Source organism: Melanerpes formicivorus, unplaced genomic scaffold (assembly GCF_026170545.1).
Source record: "Melanerpes formicivorus ecotype bairdi unplaced genomic scaffold, bMelFor1.0.p_v2 SCAF_29, whole genome shotgun sequence".
In the NCBI taxonomy this organism is placed as follows: Eukaryota; Metazoa; Chordata; class Aves; order Piciformes; family Picidae; genus Melanerpes; species Melanerpes formicivorus.
This window is the reverse complement of record NW_027142381.1, coordinates 8,814,501-8,831,464: the sequence shown is the minus strand read 5'-3', so window position 1 is coordinate 8,831,464 and position 16,964 is coordinate 8,814,501. Positions and strand designations below refer to the sequence as shown.

Sequence of the window (16,964 nt, the reverse complement as noted above, 5' to 3'; positions counted from 1 at the left end):
CAGATCTTCATTTGAGTGATGGCTCTCTGCTTTACCACACTTGGGAAGGGGTCATGTTAACTCTTGGGAAGTGTTACAAAGGCAGAAGGTTAAAGGACTCGGACTTTGGCAAGAACAACACTGACTGCCAGCTCCTCAATACCAAGCAGTTACTTACAAAAAATGTATGGAAATGAGGACTTTCTTTTGTCTGGCAATTTGGATTTGTACATTTTGCAATCCTGTGGTCATTTGAGTAGCAAAGCAAAAGCTCTCCCATGGAGTTATCAGCACTGCTTACGCATCCTGCCTGTGGGCAGCCGTGGAAGAGTTTTAAACCTCTCGGCTCTCAGCAGGCTGTTAACCCAAGGTGCTATTTACCTGTCTGGTTTAGTCCATCACTTCAATATCTTAATATTTCTGAGACTGCCCTTTTGAGTGTGATGAATAGGGGTGGTCATGGCTCCAACCTAATTGAGACTGTCAAGGAAATAGGTGGAATTTTTACAGCCTTCTGAGACTTGATGGTATGTGACAGAGGATCATTCACTTCACTGGCCCATGCTAATGGGAGACTGATGGCTCTTTAAACTCCCTGGTAACAAATATATGCCTGATTTGGTTTTGGCTTTGAATTCTTTGCAAGGTTGTGAGTCTTTCTTAAATCCTTATTAACATACACTGAAATTAAAAGGAATTTCTTTCACCTCCCAAACATAGCCCACAACCCCAAAGCATCTTTTAGGTGTTTGGGTTGTGGAGGTTATGAGTTTATATCACACTTGTGTTTTGACACATCCTTTCTGGTCCTACAGTAATTCAAGGAAGGAATGACTGTGTGGTGTTGATCATGGAACCACAGAATGGTTTGGGTCAGGAGGGATCTCCAAAGGTCATCCAGTCCAACCCCCTGCAGTCAGCAGGGACATCCTCCACTAGAGCAGATTGGTCAGAACCTTGTTGAGCCTGACTTTGAATATCTCCAGGGAGAGAGCTTCAACCTCCTCCCTGGGCAACCTGTTGCAGTGTTCCACCACCCTCCTGGTGCAGAACTTGTTCCTAACATCCAGGCTAAACCTTCTCTAATTTCAAACCATTGCCCCTCATCCTATTGCTGTATTCCTTTTGGCACAGTCCCTCTGCAGCCTTCTTGTAGCTCCTTCAGGGACTGGAAGGCTGCTATTAGGCGTCACTAGAGCCTTCTCTTCTCCAGGCTGAACACCCCCAGCTTCCTCAGCAGAGGTGCTCCAGCTCCCCTGATCACATAGGTTGAAAAAACCCTTGCAATTTACAATTATTTACATGAATTAAAAGTACAGAGGAAGCATCAGAAGCAGCGATGTGCAATTCACCTTGTGTGCGGCAGGGAGGAAGCTGCCTGAGTGTAGTCGAGCTCTTTAGCACTGTTGTCAAAATACAGAAAGGATTCTCTTCAGTTTGAGCTGCCACTGAGAGGAGAGGCTGTGTCGTGTCTGGAGGAGGCAGCACTAAAAGAACTTTTGTCAGATGTGCTGTTGGGTTTCCTTCTCAGCTCTTAGTTTTGGTTTATTCTGCAGCGGAGGAATTGAGAGGTCTCTGGTTAGTGCTGCTGTGGCTGTGGTTAGGTGTTGGTGGTGGGAATTGCAGCAGCCTTTCAGATGAATGTATGGTTTTTTTGATGTTTTGTTAAAGTTCTCATGCCAGACAGATAAATAAACATCCTCTTGTCTGAAGTAATTTCTGGTGAAGGGAATGGGAGAGAGAGTGGCAGCTGAGGAGCGGTCGGAGTTGCGACGCTGCCTTCTCTATCGCCGCAGTAAATATTGATGTTCTGATAAGCATCAGGCAGGGAATAAGCTGAAACTTGAAAGGTCATTAAGTAAGATTTGCCTCTTCCAGGTAAAAACCTTGATGAATGTTCATAGATTTATCATTACTACAGAATGTGGGGAGAGGAGTACAAATAGCAGCGTTTCAGGGAGTTAAAAGTTACTGTGAGCCTCAAACCACAAACATCTCAGAGGCCTGAGGCTTTAGACTTACCCAGCAGGTACAGTTCCTCCCTTGGGGGGCAGTGAGGACACTGGAGTGTAATTCCTTTGGGCTGAAGCAGTGTTTCAAAAACTTAGTGAAGTAGTGTTTCAAGTATTTGTTGCAGACTTTGGTTTGGATACTCTTCTGATTCGTTCATGTGCTGGCAAGGAGCCACCCCTGATAGCGGTGACAGAATGAAATGGCTGAAACACGACAGGTCTCACCTGCATCCTGGGGTGTGGTGTGGGCACTGCTGCCAGTCATCACTGCAGAGCTTCATTGGGCTGCTGAGGCTAAAAGGAGTTTGGGCAGGAGGAGTCGTTTAGTCCTCCCACCCCAGGGAGAGGGTGGTAGGGAGGAGGAGAGGTGCAAAGGAAAGCAGACAGTGACCATCAAGACGTTGGGGATGGTTAGTGCAGGAAGCCAGGTGTCTGTCTGGAGGATATGACCAGAGACTTTATTAACCTACTTTGCTGTGGAGGTGTAGATTTATTCTAGGAACTGTGCCAGTGCCTGGAGGCTCGTTGGACACGGGGAAGGAGCTTTCTCTTCTGGGTTTTCCTTGGTTGGCTAGTGGGAACGGGGATGGAGGTCAGTGAATTGGGCCAGGAATGGAGTGATTCATGAAATTGTGGTGTGTGCTTCAAAAATAGAGAAGAAAGAAGGACAAAAATACGTGGGGATTTATAAGTCACTTGTTTAGGAACATCACAGGCCCTGCAGAGCTGTGCCAGTGACTGGGGGGAAAAGGGAAGAGGAGAAAAGAGTGGCTTTTGTGGAATTTAAACCCACATCTGAATCAATGTCCTGGATAGTGCAATCACTTCTCCTAGCTGTGGTTCACACAGGCAGCTGAGAAGTAAATAAAAAGGTCTCAAGCATAGCCAGAAAATTTAGTGTAAATGGGGAAATAAATTTGATTTGGAAAGCAGTTTCAGTTTGAAGCTTCCATGAAGGAAGACAAATTAAACATTTTTAAAGATATTAACCGTAACAGTATCCCTTTAATTTTCTCTCCTTTCTCTTAAGTAAGATACTCTGAATCAATTTCTGTTCAAGGAGACAGATTTCTTGCAGTAATCAGTTTTGCTTTTAGCTCTGATTTCCAGAGAATAAGCGATAATGGCGCACATGCTCGAGGGTGTGATTAGAAGGCAACATTAAAAGGCTTTTTAGGACATCTCTGGTAGAAAAAGGAGCTCTGCAGAGGTCTGCATTTGGCAGCTGAGCAAGATGGGAATAAAGCATACCTTTGAAGTGTGGTAGGAAGAAGAAGTTGCTTAACCCTTTCCCATGAAGTGCCTTCCAGCGCGGGTTAACTCCAGGCCTTTCCTTCGGGTTGCTCTGAAAGTCACAAATCACACCTGGGAGCTTGCCTTTGCTCTTTGCTTCCCCTGGGTGGATGCCCTGCCTCTGAAAAAGACCCCCTGCCAAGAGCAGCCCTTAGCAAAGCTTGGCTGGTTCCACTCTCTTACAGCACAGGTTTTGGGGAGGGCCTTGGAGTCTTTATTTACCTTGCAGTATTCCAGGAGCGTGTTGGGCAAACCTACAGGAATGCTGAGCATGCACACTGGTAGGAAGTTAACTCAATTGTCTTTTCCTGCTGAAGGCACTTACTTGCTGTTCAGTGTCTCTGGGACACACACAAACTTTCCTTCCCATGCAAGTTTCTGGATGTGAACCCCACTTGCTGAAATTTTAGGGGGATCTTTAGCTGGCAGAAGATGTTTCTGTCAGTTCCAGATGTCCAGAAGTGTAAGGTTTTACTTTTGTCTGTGAGCACCTTCCCCCAGCTTTTGCCAATCCATAGCAGGCTGCAAATGGTTCCTTGTGTGTCTCATATCGAGGGATCTGCTGTGTGGCTGCCAAAGCTGGCCTCCAAAGATGCTGAGGCAGGGGAGATCTGTTTGTCAGTGTGCTGTCCCTTCTGGGAGGAGTACTGCTCTTTGCTCTTGGTGCAGGCTGCAAGGCTACTTTGCAGTCCAGGCAGGCAGTGAGGCAAGCTGCTCCCTTGTGCTGCAAGGGTTACTTCTGAGAGTGAAACAGATGTGGGAAAGGGCTGTGGGGTTTGCATCTTCCAGCAGTCATGATGCTGTTACCTCCTCCTGTGGATCTGTTGAGCTCTCACAAGACTCTGACTGTCACTGCACTGTCTGCCTGCTACCTTATTGCTTCTGCACTGTCTGGGCTTGGATGTCTCTGTCTCAAAGTTAGATGCAAGTGAAATCAAAGTTTTGCTCAGTAGTATCTCCTCAGCTATCTTTTTTTTCCAGTTTGCTTTCACATCATAGTTCTCAAAATAAAGAATGTTTTTTCACCCACTGTTAATATTTCATTGTAGCATCTTTGAAGTACTGCCAGCTGGAGGCTGCTGCAGAGCAAGAGTGACCCGACTATCCTCAGCAGCACCTCCATTCCTTCACCAGCTCAGCAAACAGCAGCTGCTCTTTTGGATAATGCCTTTTGACAATGAAACCTTTTGCTTGTTTGCCCATGCCTCTGTGTGCTAAACATTCTGCTACCAGGAGCAGCTGTTACTCAGCCCATGCTCTCAGAGTGTCAGAAATGAGTTCATCTGTGCCACAGCTCTGGGGGCTCTCCTGGAGGCAGTGCTGTGCAGCAGGATCAGAAACAAGTTGTGTGGAAACTTTGTCAGGTCCATGAGCTGCTGGGGAGAACACCTGCTCAGGCGTCCTGGGTGTCAGTGCTCGCCTCACGTGTGCCTGGTTTGTGGGCCCTGCTTAGCTGCTTAGAGTAAGCAGGTATTTAGTACAGCTTGCAGGTAGGATAGGAAGAAATGATGTCAGTTATCCCTGGAGATGTGTTGCTGGCCAGTGCATGAGTACAGGATCCACCTCTCATCAGTGCCTTCCTCAGCCCAGTGGGCAGCCATCAGATTTGCTGTACTTCTCCAGCTTCATCAGCACTGATGATGCTGTGATTGCCTGGGCTGTTGATTTCCATTTGTTCTTCCTTAGTGATGATGAGCCTCGTGCTGTAGGTTTAAAAGTGCTTCCCCAAAGCTCTGCTCATTGCAGTGAAGTGATGAAGCCTGAAGACTGCACACTGCTGTAGTACTTTCATCCCTCTCATCATTTATCTGTGTGTGACTTTTCCTTTAGAAAGGGTAGCTGAAGTGAGTAGGAATAGCTCCTTTAAACCAGATTGTATCAGCTTTTGCATCTCCTAAACAATTCCTGTGCAGCCAGAGGGTAAAGGATATTGTAACAGCATGCCAATGGCACGGGTGTGTGTGCTAAAGTCCTCCTGTGAAAAGTCCAACGTGACCAAATCCCAACTGCCCTCTGCTGCTGCTGCTCTGTTAGCCACTGCTCCTGGTTCTCACTGCACAGGGTAGGATTTAGTGTGGTTTGTCACATACAGCACTGACTCAGGTCAGGCTTGGCTGATAGGGAGTAAAGGCTCACATAACAGTAGGAAATTAGGTCCCTCCAATGAGCAAGCCTTGGTTATCTACAGACAGGGCTTAGTTTTAAGCTGGCTCTCTGCAGTTAACTGGTAGAGGGAGGCACTTCTAGAGAAACAGCTCCTGTGTTATCTGAGCCCTCTGAAAGAGATTAATCCCACCTCTGCCTCTCCTTATTGACTAGCCAGAGCCAGTGTGACTGACTTAGATCATATTTGACATATGCTTAAGCTGTCATTGTTACTGAAAAAGCAGTCTGTCTGTCTTCCCCTTTGTCCCAGCTACTTCTGTTCCTGCTCTCTGCTCCATGGTGCCAGCACAGCTATTTGCAGGGCCACATGGGGAGCAGATCCAGCAGCCCAGCAACAGCCACTAACCAGGTTAGATGTCCCACACTTAGAGCCTGGGACTGGAAAGCTGTCTCTGAGGCTACTGAAGTCAGACAAAGTGATTTAGTATTTGAATCATTTAGCTTCCATTAAGAATTGTCAGCAAGCTTTAAAAAGTGTTCTGTATGCCTTGGTGAATGCCACTGCTGGTGGCAGGAGCTGCTTTGGAAGATGAACTCTTCAGTGTGTGGTTGGAGAAAATATTCCTGCTTCTTAGGCAAGGCCACTGGAGAACCTAGAACATTAGAATAGAATAGAATAGAGTAGAATAGAATAGAGTAGAGTAGAGTAGAATAGACCAGACCAGACCAGACCAGGTTGGAAGAGACCTTCGAGATCGTCGTGTCCAACCTGTCACCCAGCACTATCTAATCAACTAAACCACAGCACCAAGCACCCCATCAAGTCTCTCACGTGGAGATTTCCTAAGAGCAGGACTGTCAAAGCAGCTGCTGTGCTGAAAAGCTGAGGATTTCCTTTAATTCTCCAGTGAGAAATCCTGTGTTAAATCTGCAAACATAAATTGCTTTCTTTGCTCAATCGTTTCCCACCCTGTGTGCTTGCCTTCCTCAGCTCTCCCCTCTGCTATCTGATAGTCCATTAAATGTTGTTGATCAGCTTCTGGGAGAGCTGCTTGCTGGTCAGTGATGCCACAGAATGGATCATCTGGGTCTGGTGGCCTGTTCCTGCCTGTGCACTTCTTGTGCCCAAGCAAACTTTCCCAGACAAGTGAGCTGCTAGCTGCACATCCTCTGCCCAGCCCTTCCACTCCACTCCTGGGAACCTTTTGGGGGTTGTGAACTTTTCTGAAGGCTCTTTTTTTATTTCATGCTGTGCTCCAGTATATTCTGAGGTATGCCAAGATGTGACTGGTTGCACTAGCATGGCTGAAGCAGTGGTCTGCTGGGCATCACGTGCCCTTGAACAAGAGCTGCATGGTTTGTTTCAAATGGGTCTGTTAGGTCCCCTTGTGTGAGTAGCTGAAATGCTCCTGGGGCCAGGTTTGTTCTGCATCTTTCTGGGAGGTGTTTGCATGATTCAAGCCAAGCAGCTGAGGACAAATATTCACTGATAACAAAAACTTGGGGAGTGATCCTATTAATCCTCCCTCCCCTTCCTGGTAACCCCTGATGTAAATGTGAGGTATTCTCTGTAAGCATCAGGGGAGGTTCCCTTCCCTCGCAGCACAAGCTCCAGCCGCAGTTTCCCACACCACCCCTGAGAACATTCTTGCATTATCTTGTTTTGTGTAATAATTGCCATGGAGTAGTCACAAACTTGTTTTTCTACCAGTTGGAGCTATAGAACAATGTGTATGCCTTGACCTGAAATCAGAGAGAGAGAGAGAGAGAAAGTTACTGTTGGCTTAGTCTCCACCTTGAAACTTTGCCATCAACGTGGAAGAGAGTTGCTAAAGACTTCTAATGCCTAATTGAAAAGCTGAATGCCTGCAAGGATTCTTGGAGATAAGAATTGTCTTTGAAAACATTTCAACTGGAGGTCTGGGTTATACCATTAATCCTTTCTGTAGTTCTATTACTCTTTAAAATGTGACTATTTCTGGAGTGATTAGCCTGCAGTGTAAACAGAGGCCAGCGGCTTTGTGAAGTGCCTCTTGTTTTGCTTGGCACCTTTTATGTCTTTCAAATAAAACTCTGAATGTAGTTCTTAATAAGGCAGATATATTTATATGCTGTCTAATCAGCACACCCAGAGTATTCAGCTGGATAGAACAGCACAGGGCACTCAGCTGCAGGTCAGGAGATGCAATCCCAGTTCCTGGCTCTCTGTAAGCTCCCAGCGTGAGCCAGGGCTTGGTTCCCTGCTGGACCTAATCCGGTGTAATTGCAGCCTGCTCCCAAAAAATGGCTCTGTCTTGCACTTTGCCCCAGCCATGTGCTGGCACAGCTTCTCCTCTGTCACATCCAGGGAACAGGGGCTCTGGGATGACTTCATTCTGCTGGCTGCATGTCTAATGCCAGCTCGCTCTGCTCTGGATGGCTCTGCTGAACAGGCTCCTCTTAGGCAGCCCTTCACCACCTTCAGTGCTTGCAGAGGGCAAGAACCAGCACTGCTGGGGAGCAGGGCCCCCTGCTCCTGCAGCAGCTTGCAGTGAAGTAAAACCAGACCCTGGGACAAGTGCATCCTTATCTCACTTGTCTGCTGAAAGGATAAAAGCATTTTGCTGGAGATGGTCCTGTTGTGGCAGGGATGGTTTGGAGCTGCAGGCAGAGCCAGGGCTCCTCTGCTGCTCTACCCTAAGGGAACAGGAGTGCTGCTTTTCTAGTGAAACATGGTACCTGGGAAGTCAGTTTGGTTTGAGTGACCCAGGACTGAATTAGTGCTGTAGAGCAAGGTGTCAGGGGTCTGGTTAAAGCCAAGATTAAACAAGAGTTGTTCTTGTGCAACAGGCAGGCTTCCACTTAGCAGCGAGTACAGGACTAGGAACAGAAGCATGAGACCAGCTGGGCTGTGAGTGCCATGCAGCCTTTAGTCCAGAGCATGTGGAATACATTCTGGTTAGGTCCAGGAGGCTTCACTTTAAACTTGATGAAGGATTTTGATAGATTTTGGTGTGTGGACAAAACAAAAAGGTCAGTATTTGAAGAGGAGTGTTTCAGCCCTGTGTCAAACAGCCCAGCATGGCTGTGTTGGAATCTTTGTTGTGTTTAACTAACAGCCAAAGTCTAAAACAAGACAAATTGTCTGGCTTACCTGTAGCTTAATCTCTTTGCTTTCATGTTGACATTTCTTTCCCCAGTTTTTAATGAGAGGGATCAAGGGGTTTGTTATGTTTGTTAAAAGGGGAGAAGTGCCCAAGCTGCTGCTCCAGGGGAGGCAAGCTGTTCAGAACAACACCACCTTGTCAAATGCATTCCCAGACCAGCAGCAGAGAAGCAACCTGTAGTGTTCTGGCTGTAGCAGTCTTGGTGTTACCTGTACCAGTAGATGGTGATGATTCTAGGGTGTCACACAAGTAGTTGTTGCAGTTGGTCACTGGTTTTCTTAAGTGGCTGGCTGCTGAAGCCACTCAAAGTGGAGATTATTGCAAATGTTTAATTGCTCTGGAGTGCTGGAAGCCTGCTAAGGGAGCAGGGAGAAGGGAGAGCATCCTCCAATAAACTTCTTCTTAATCTTGCAAACTTTATTCTTGGATCATTTTCACAGCTTAACATTCTACCCTTATTGTGTAGGTAAAGTGTGAGTGACAGGGGGAGGCAAGGGGATGCTGTTAGAGCCACCAGCAAAGGGAGGAGGTCGTGACCCGCTGCTGTTAATGAACACATGGAGCTGCTCCTCTGAGAGTGACCAAGCCACTGGTGTGAGCACAGCTTCATTGTGCTGAGAGGGGCTTGTAATTGCTGGGAGAGCACAACGTTTGACTTGCTTTAATAGTATTAAAAGTTGCTTTTTGCTGTGTACAGTGTAATAAATCCAGACTGATTGGGTGTTCTCACAGAGCCAGCCAGAATCACTCAGTTCTTCAGACATGACTGGAGCCAAACCAGATATTCCTTTCTACCCTTCCAACCCCCTCCAAATTATATTTATCAGCTTAGTTTTTGCCCCTTGCCTCTATATAACTTTTTGCTATGTTGTTTTTGCTTTCAAGGCTGGTCTCTTATCTCTTTATTGCCAGCTACAGTTGATGCTTAATAAGTGAAACCTTTGCAGACTTCAGTAGTAGCTTGAAAGAGCACCCCGTTGCCTGTGTGCTGAGTGATGGATAGATTCCCTGCCTGCTGCTCACTTCACTGCTAGCTGCACCTAGGGTGTAATATCCTAACAAAGCAGAGGAGGGAATTGAAATGTGTTCTTCTGAGAACAGCAGTAAGTAAAGCTGCCTTTCGAGTTGTTCTCTCAATTAGCTCCTAGGAGATTTCCCTGCTTCTCTGGTTCCTCTTGGGGCTGTGTGACCTGATAGCATATTGCTATAAATAATGATTTTGCTGGTATCAAAGCAGGTACTGCACACACACAGCAACACTCCCAGCATCTTTCCTGGGTGCTGGAAATACCAGCTTGCCAGACAGGCTTTTGTTTTGCTTGCCTTTTTTTTCCCCTTCCTCCCCCCTTCCTTTTTCTGTTCTTCTTTGGAATGCAGTCCTGACATTTCTGATCTTCATAACTTTGATTGTTAGTTCTGTGCTGCCCCTTGAAGTGAAATTGCCAGTGGGTTGTACCCAGCAAGCTCGCAAGGCAAGGCCAGGGGGTGAGGAGCAGGGTGAAATCCTGGCAGCGATGGGGGAGAGGGCAGAGGAGTTGCTTTCAAGCTGGATATTACTTGTTTAGAAGTGGGTTATTTGAAAGAAAAAAGAAAGTGGCCTCAAATGCATATGCCACAGCAGCCCCATTTAACTCACTCCTTCATCAGAGACAATGCCAGGAGCACCAGGAAAAGGCAATGCACCTCCACCAGTTTTTGTTGTGTGGAAGCATTTGAAAAGCAGGGAGCAGACATAGCAGGACGTGCTTGCACAGCTGTGATGAGCTTTAACAGTCCTGCAATATGTTGAGCTCTTTTTGTTTTTTAAATGGGTCCCACAACTAGTAAAGCTGAACATCAATAAATCAGTGGGAGCTGTCAATATAAATCAGAGTTTTGTGTTGCTTGATTAAAGACAGACCATTGTATCAAGCCTTTCACTGTCACTAATGAGCTGCCCGACAGCTCGATCCATGGGAGGAGAGGGAGAGTGAACAGGACACTGAGGCTTGCTGGCATCATTGCCTGATGGTGTCCTGGCTTGACAGGATTTAGTATTCCTGGGAAGTGTTGTGGGGACTGAGCTGAAGAGCTGCAGTGCTTCGAGGTACAAAGTGCTGCCACAGAATTGTCAGGGCTGGAAGGGACCTCAAGGATCATCCAGTTCCAACCCCCTGCCATGGGCAGGGACACCTCACACCACAGCAGGTTGCTCAGAGCCACATCCAGCCTGGCCTTAAAAACCTCCAGGGATGAGGCTTCCACCAGTGTCCAGTGAGGCTTAGCCACAGAAGTAGTTTGGGAATCAGTACTCCAAAGCTTTGGGTAACCTTCAGGCAGAGAGCAGGAGGTGGATTCCATTTCAGCTTTTGGGGGTAGCAGTTGGAGGGATTGCTGTAGGCATTCAGCAGCTGCTTTCATCTCCATCACCTTGCTGAGATAGTATTTATTTTAAAATGTTTCCTTTTTGTTGTTGTTGTTGATTTTTGCTTGGTTTGGTTTTGTTTTGACCAAGGAATTAGGAAAGAGGTTAGGCAAAGTACGGGGAGGGGGGGAAACCCCTCCAAGTTTTGCAGCTCGAGTTGCTGTTGGTGTGTAATTAACATTGATTTATGAGAGCTGTAATTTAGGCAGCTGTAAACTGCCTCATGACCTTCTGCATGGCAGATATGAACTTGCTCAGCTGTGGATGGTCAGCATTCATGGCCTCCAATTAATTTCCAGTCTGAGCTGGGTGATGTAAAAGCTGGCTGTGGCATTCCCATGCAGCCAGCAGAAGTCTGTAGCAGTACAGCTCAAGCAAGTGAGTGCTTCAAACCCACCTGAAAGCCCAGGTTAGGAGGCTGCTCCCAAAGCCTCCCCACTGCCAACATTCTGACTGTCATTCATCTGGTGAACTCCAGAGATGTCTTTCTCTGAATTTGTGTCTTGGATTCAGGTTTTTAGCTTTGAATGTGTTTCTCTCCCAGCCTTGACCTGTACCACCCCCTCTGCTGCTGGTGACACAGCTCCAGGGGACTGGAGGAAGCAGAATGTGTGCCTTGGGCTGTGGTTTCAGCCTGTAGATGCCATTTGCTTAGGTGATGAGGTCAGGCTGCTTACACTGAACAGTTGTTGTGGCTCATTTGAAACTCAGGCACAAGTGCAGAGGCAGTGTGGCTGAACATCAGCCAATGCCACTGCCTTTCTCTTTAGTACTCCTCTGGATTTGAGGATTTCCATCATTTCAGGCAGGGTGAGGGCAGTGCTGCTGTGCTTTTCAAATCATGTCTTGTGTTTCATAGAATCCCAGAAGGGCTCAGGTTGGAAGGGACCTCAGAGATCATCTGCTCCCACCTCCCTGCCCTGGGTAGGGACGCCTCAAAACTAGACTCAGCTGCTCAAGGCCTCATCCAGCCTGGCTTTGAACACCCCCAGGGAGGAGGCATCCTGTGCGGCCCAGCCTGACAAGTAACTAAGTGGTCACTAAGGCAGAGAGGCCTTGGCCAGGATCTCTTTCAGCAGAGGTGCTGGGAGCTGCCTTCAGAGCTGTGCTATCTGTGCAGCCTCAGCTTCATTAGCTAATAGGGCTGGGATAACCCTAACCCCTGTGCTACAGAAGCAGAAGAGCTCAGCCCAGCCAGCCTTTCAGCCACAAAGAAAGGGAAGCATTCCTCTGGAGCAGGCTGCAGCACTTATCTGCCTGCTCTGGTACTGTTTGTGCTGAAGCAAAGCAGCTGCTCCCCCGAGTTAGGAGAGAACAAACTCAACACGGCGTGAAATGACTGGGCTGAATTCACAGCATTAGAGGTGGATTGTTACCAGCTCCAAGCCTGGCTGCTCCTTGCATGAATAACAACAAGAAATGCTGCTTTGGGAGCTTTACCTTCAAACATTAACAAGGCACCCTGCAAACTTTCCCACCACCTGTGACGTGGCTGTCCAGTAGGGTATATGGCACAGCATCTTCCTTGGCAGCTGTTGCGACAGAGCTGATGCCTGTAAGAGCTGAGGCAAGGGCAGAGAGGAGGTTTCCAAGTGGGAACATCGTTAAAAGGTGGCTATCAAAAGTAACTCCAAAAGGTCTGGAGGGCAGAGTGCCAAAGCTGTGTTGCTGCTACTAAAACATCTCCCCTCCAAGATGTTTGTCACAGGGGAGGAGAAGCAGGATCCAAATCCTCAGGTCCCAAACAGATGATTTCCCCTTGCTCAATTAGAAGTGAAGCAGCAAGCAAGTGGAAACTTGTTTGGGTGTTTATTCCCCTTCCAGCAGATCAGTTTCATCCTGTCTGCTGAGAGCTTGAATTTCAGAAGCAGCTCCATCACCTGCCTTGAGTTCAGCCTTGACTTGTTGGGGCTGCCCCAGTGAGACCTGGATGTGGCTGCGTGTCCAGAGCGTGTGCAGCTGTAGGGCTGCTTCACTCAGCCCCCTGCTGCAGCCGGGCTGGGAAGCCTTCAGGGCACTGATAAGAAGGACAGAGCTGAAGAGCAGAGAACTCCCCCAGGCTTTGGCAATCCAGCAGCGAGGAACTTCCTGTGGCAGCTTTTGGTTTGTTTGTGGTTCCTTTTTGGTACTTCAGCCCCTAGCTAAAGCCAGGCTGCTCTTGCTCTTTGTGTCTTTTTAATGGTGCTGCCTTTGTGGACTAATTAATGGCATTTTGCTCCAGCACCTTTTCAATCCCTTGTCTCTTCCAGGTAGATCCTGAGCTGAGTTGCATGTCTGAGCTGTTTATGAGATTCTAACATGCCCAAGATGCCTCAGATTTCAAAGCTGCTGAGCTGTTTGCTGGTGCACCTTTACAAAATGGGTTATTCTTCTGTGACTCAGCAGGATGGTGTCTTGCTGCTCTGACAGGTCTCAAATTCAGGAGCTGATTGCTATAGATACAGCCTAAATATACAGCTAGGAGCTTAAAAAGCTTGGAGCTCCTGAAGCCTGCAGTCTTCAGCAGGGGAAGAGTGTTTAACCCAGCCAGGAGCCCTCTCTACCCAGGTCTATGGAGATCGCCTTGCTCTGGCTGCAAACAGCCAAGGTGCTGCCCAAGCTTCAGGTGACAGATTTTTATCAACCATGGAAGGTTACACTACTTGTTTACACCTCCCTTCAAAGATGTTCTTTGGGACTTCTTCAGGCCTGTCCATGTCAGATTCTACCAAGCTTATGCCATCTGAGGTAGAGATCAAGCAAAACCCCTATGAAATCTGGGCAGCTGCAGCTGATTTCACCAGCAAACCAACCTGCAGACCTGCTGGGTTCTGCTTTATGCTCCTTCTGTGGTGTCCAAGCCCTGGCCATGAGCAGTGAAGACTTTTTAGCCTTTCCTCAGAGAAAGTTCTCTGTGTTTGCCAGACTAATTTACTGCAGATAACAGAAATGGTAGGAGTGGATGGGAACCCTCTCCAATGAGCTGTCTGCATCTCAGGCATTGTTTTAAGCTGTCTTCAAACAAGCTGAAATAGGTTTAAGGAATGAATTGGTTTGCAGTGTAAGACTGCAGTGGTGTCTAAAGAAAAGTGCTTTGCTGTAGGTAGGGTTTTAGATAAGTCTCTGAAGAATAATAAGGAAACAAATCCACATGCTGAAATCTCTTCACCTCATCAGAAAAGAATCATAGAATGGTTTGGGTTGGAAGAGACCTCCAAAGCTCACCCAGTCCACCCCCCCTTCAGGCAGCAGGGACATCCTCCACTACATCAAGCTGCTCAGAGCCTTATCAAGCCTAACCTTTAATATCTCCAAGGATATGGCCTCAACTACCTCCCTGGGCAAACTGTTGCAGTGTTCCAGCACCCTCATGGTGCAGAACTTCTTCCTAACATCCAATCTAAATCTGCTCTTCTCTAACTCCAAACCATTGCCCCTCATCCTGTCACTGCAGGCCTTTGCAAACACTCCCTCTGCAGCTTTCTTGTAGCCCCCTTCAGCTACTGGAAGGCTGCTGTGAAGTGCCCCTGGAGCCTTCTCTTCTCCAGGCTGAACACCCCCAGCTCCCTCAGCCTGTCCTTGTAGCAGAAGTGTTCCAGCCCCCTGATTTTCATGATCTGGTCTGGATCTGCTCTGTCAGGTCCATGTCCTTCCTGTGTTGAGGGCTCCAGAGCTGGACAGAGGGCTCCAGGTGAATTGTAAGAGCGTGCTCCAGATGTGCTGTGCCATAGCAGATGGTTTGAAATGAAATACTTTTCATAGCAAGAGAGCTATTAACTCTTGGTTGACCTGTAGTGGTGAGTATAACATGGCTGAGGAAGGCACCTGTGCTCTGCCTAGGAGTCAGCAGTCACCTGGGAGGAGCTGTCATGTTGTCAGAGGTCTCAGGTCTGATGTCTGTGTGATGTATCATCACTGGGATCTGCTGGTGGAACTCCTGCCCTGGCTGGGAATATCCTCTTGGTAGCAGCTGTGTGTGTGCAGTGGGCAGCACAGAGGCACAGCTCCAAAGGGGAGAGCCAGCAGGCCCTCAGCATCTGCAGTGCCTGCAGGGGGGATTTTCATTAGTACCACTGTGCAAGCTGGTTTGGTTCTCTTTGCAGCCAGGGTGTTTCTAGTGAATTCCAAGGAACTGGCAGCTTTGACATTTTCTTTTGCAGGCTGGGGGTTTGCTGGCTTGGTTTTGTAACATTTGTTTGCTATTTTTGGTCAAGACTTGGCAAGGGCCATAAGCACCAATACTGCTAATTAGTTAATGAGTGTGTGTTTCACCCTGGGAGCAGTGGCAACTCTCAGCTCATACTGGGATCCAGTTTCTGTGGCTCAGGGAGGCACTGCCTGGCCCTGGCCCTGCTGTGTCTCTCAGAATCTGCCTCTGCTGGAATCCCAAAGCTGGGGGCCAGCACAGAACATCACCTGCTGCTGCTGAGTGGTGCCTTGGCTTGCAGATGGCCTTGCTGAGGGTAACCATGCCTGGGACAAGCCACTGTCCAGTCTGGGGAGGGGGTCTCACTCTGGCCAGAGGCCAGCTCTGGGTTGCATTAATGGTGGATTTTCTGTGGCTCTTCCAGGTTTCCTTCCCTTTCTTTCCAGTTTAGGCTCTGGAGGCAAGAGGCAGAGGTCCTGGAGGAAAGAGGAAGCATATTGTCAGTTAGATAACCTGTTCAGATTCTTTTCACCTCTGTGTCTCCCACCACAGCAATAATCTGGGATCAATTTCCCTGGGTCCCCTGCTGCCCTTTATTTGAAATCCAAACCCACAGTGCCTGCTTCCAAGTGTTCCAGCCCAGAGTTGTGGGATGGCTCTCCTCTGCCTCCCAGCAGCCTGTGTCAGGAGCTGCTTCTGACTCTGGAGTGAATTGGTTTGTGTTTTGAGGTCAGGATCAAGGCAGATACTTGATTACTCTTCCTTTTTGTTTTGTTTAGACACTTAAAGCAGTATGGACCTGAGACAAAAGCAGCAGCCTTCCATCTCTCTGGTGGAGGGGCACTTGATGGCTAGCAAAGCCAACAGCTTTTAAAGGACAAATGTAGTCATCAGGGTCCGCAGCTGGATGTAGATTCTTGTGTGGTTACAGCATTGCACTGAGAAGAAAGTTATTTTGGTCATCAGGCAAAAATAAAAAGGAGGAAGGTTTCCTAACAACTGAAGCTCCAGAAACCCTGTTTTGTGGTGAGCTTTGGGGAGCTTCACCTCCACAGCCATATTTGGGAATTGGAATTGAGGTACCAGCAGCTCCTTGCTCCAGTTTTATGCTTCTCATTATAAAATTCTATTTTCAGAATCCAATTACTTTAAAAGACTTGCCATGGACAGAGCACCTTAGAATGCTGAGCTGCTAGGCCTGCACCTCACCAGCTCTGTGAGAGGAAGACAAGGATCACACCACCTGGGTTACAGTTGTGGGCACTTGGATAGGTCTGCCCTTGCTTCTCCAGACCTGAAGTGCTGTAGGGAGAGGGCAGGTTGTAGTCTTGCTCTTGCCAGTGTTCTGTGAGGAGGGGATTATGCACTTTATTGCCCTCAGAATGGGATTATTTGGGTTTTTGCCCTCAGAATGGGATTATGCTTTTTTTGTTGCCCTTTGATTTGAGGAAGAAGAAGGCAGTAGACCAAACTAAATCCAACCTGTGTAACTCAGGACATAGGATCACAGAATTGTTAGGGCTGGAAGGAACCTCAAGGATCATCCAGTTCCAACCCCCCTGCCATGGGCAGGGACACCTCACACTACAGCAGGTTGCTCACAGCCACCTCCAGCCTGGCTGCAAACAGCTCCAGGGGTGAGGCTTCCACCACCTCCCTGGGCAACCTGTGCCAATGCCTAAGGTCTGTTGTTTTGAGGAGGGGAAGCTGTTTATCATCACATCCACTCCTCAGCTCAAGGTGTTGATCTGCCTTTGAGCTACGTGCCGTGCCTGGTGGTGGGCAGTGTGTGCCCTGATGTCCCTGTGCCCAGCCCCCAAGCCTGCCTGGGTGCCTCCATGTGTGCTGTGAGCAAGGGCCGAGTGCTCCGTTCCGAGTCCAGGCTGCGGCGCAGGCTG

At 48.1% G+C, this 16,964-nt stretch overlaps 1 protein-coding gene across 3 annotated transcripts in view; it reads left to right on the top strand.

Annotated features, from left to right (window-relative positions):
• The window catches only part of NLK (nemo like kinase), a 55,465-nt gene that overhangs the window by 17,298 nt on the left and 21,203 nt on the right, over positions 1–16,964 (top strand). The gene's annotated exons all lie outside the window — the stretch shown is intronic.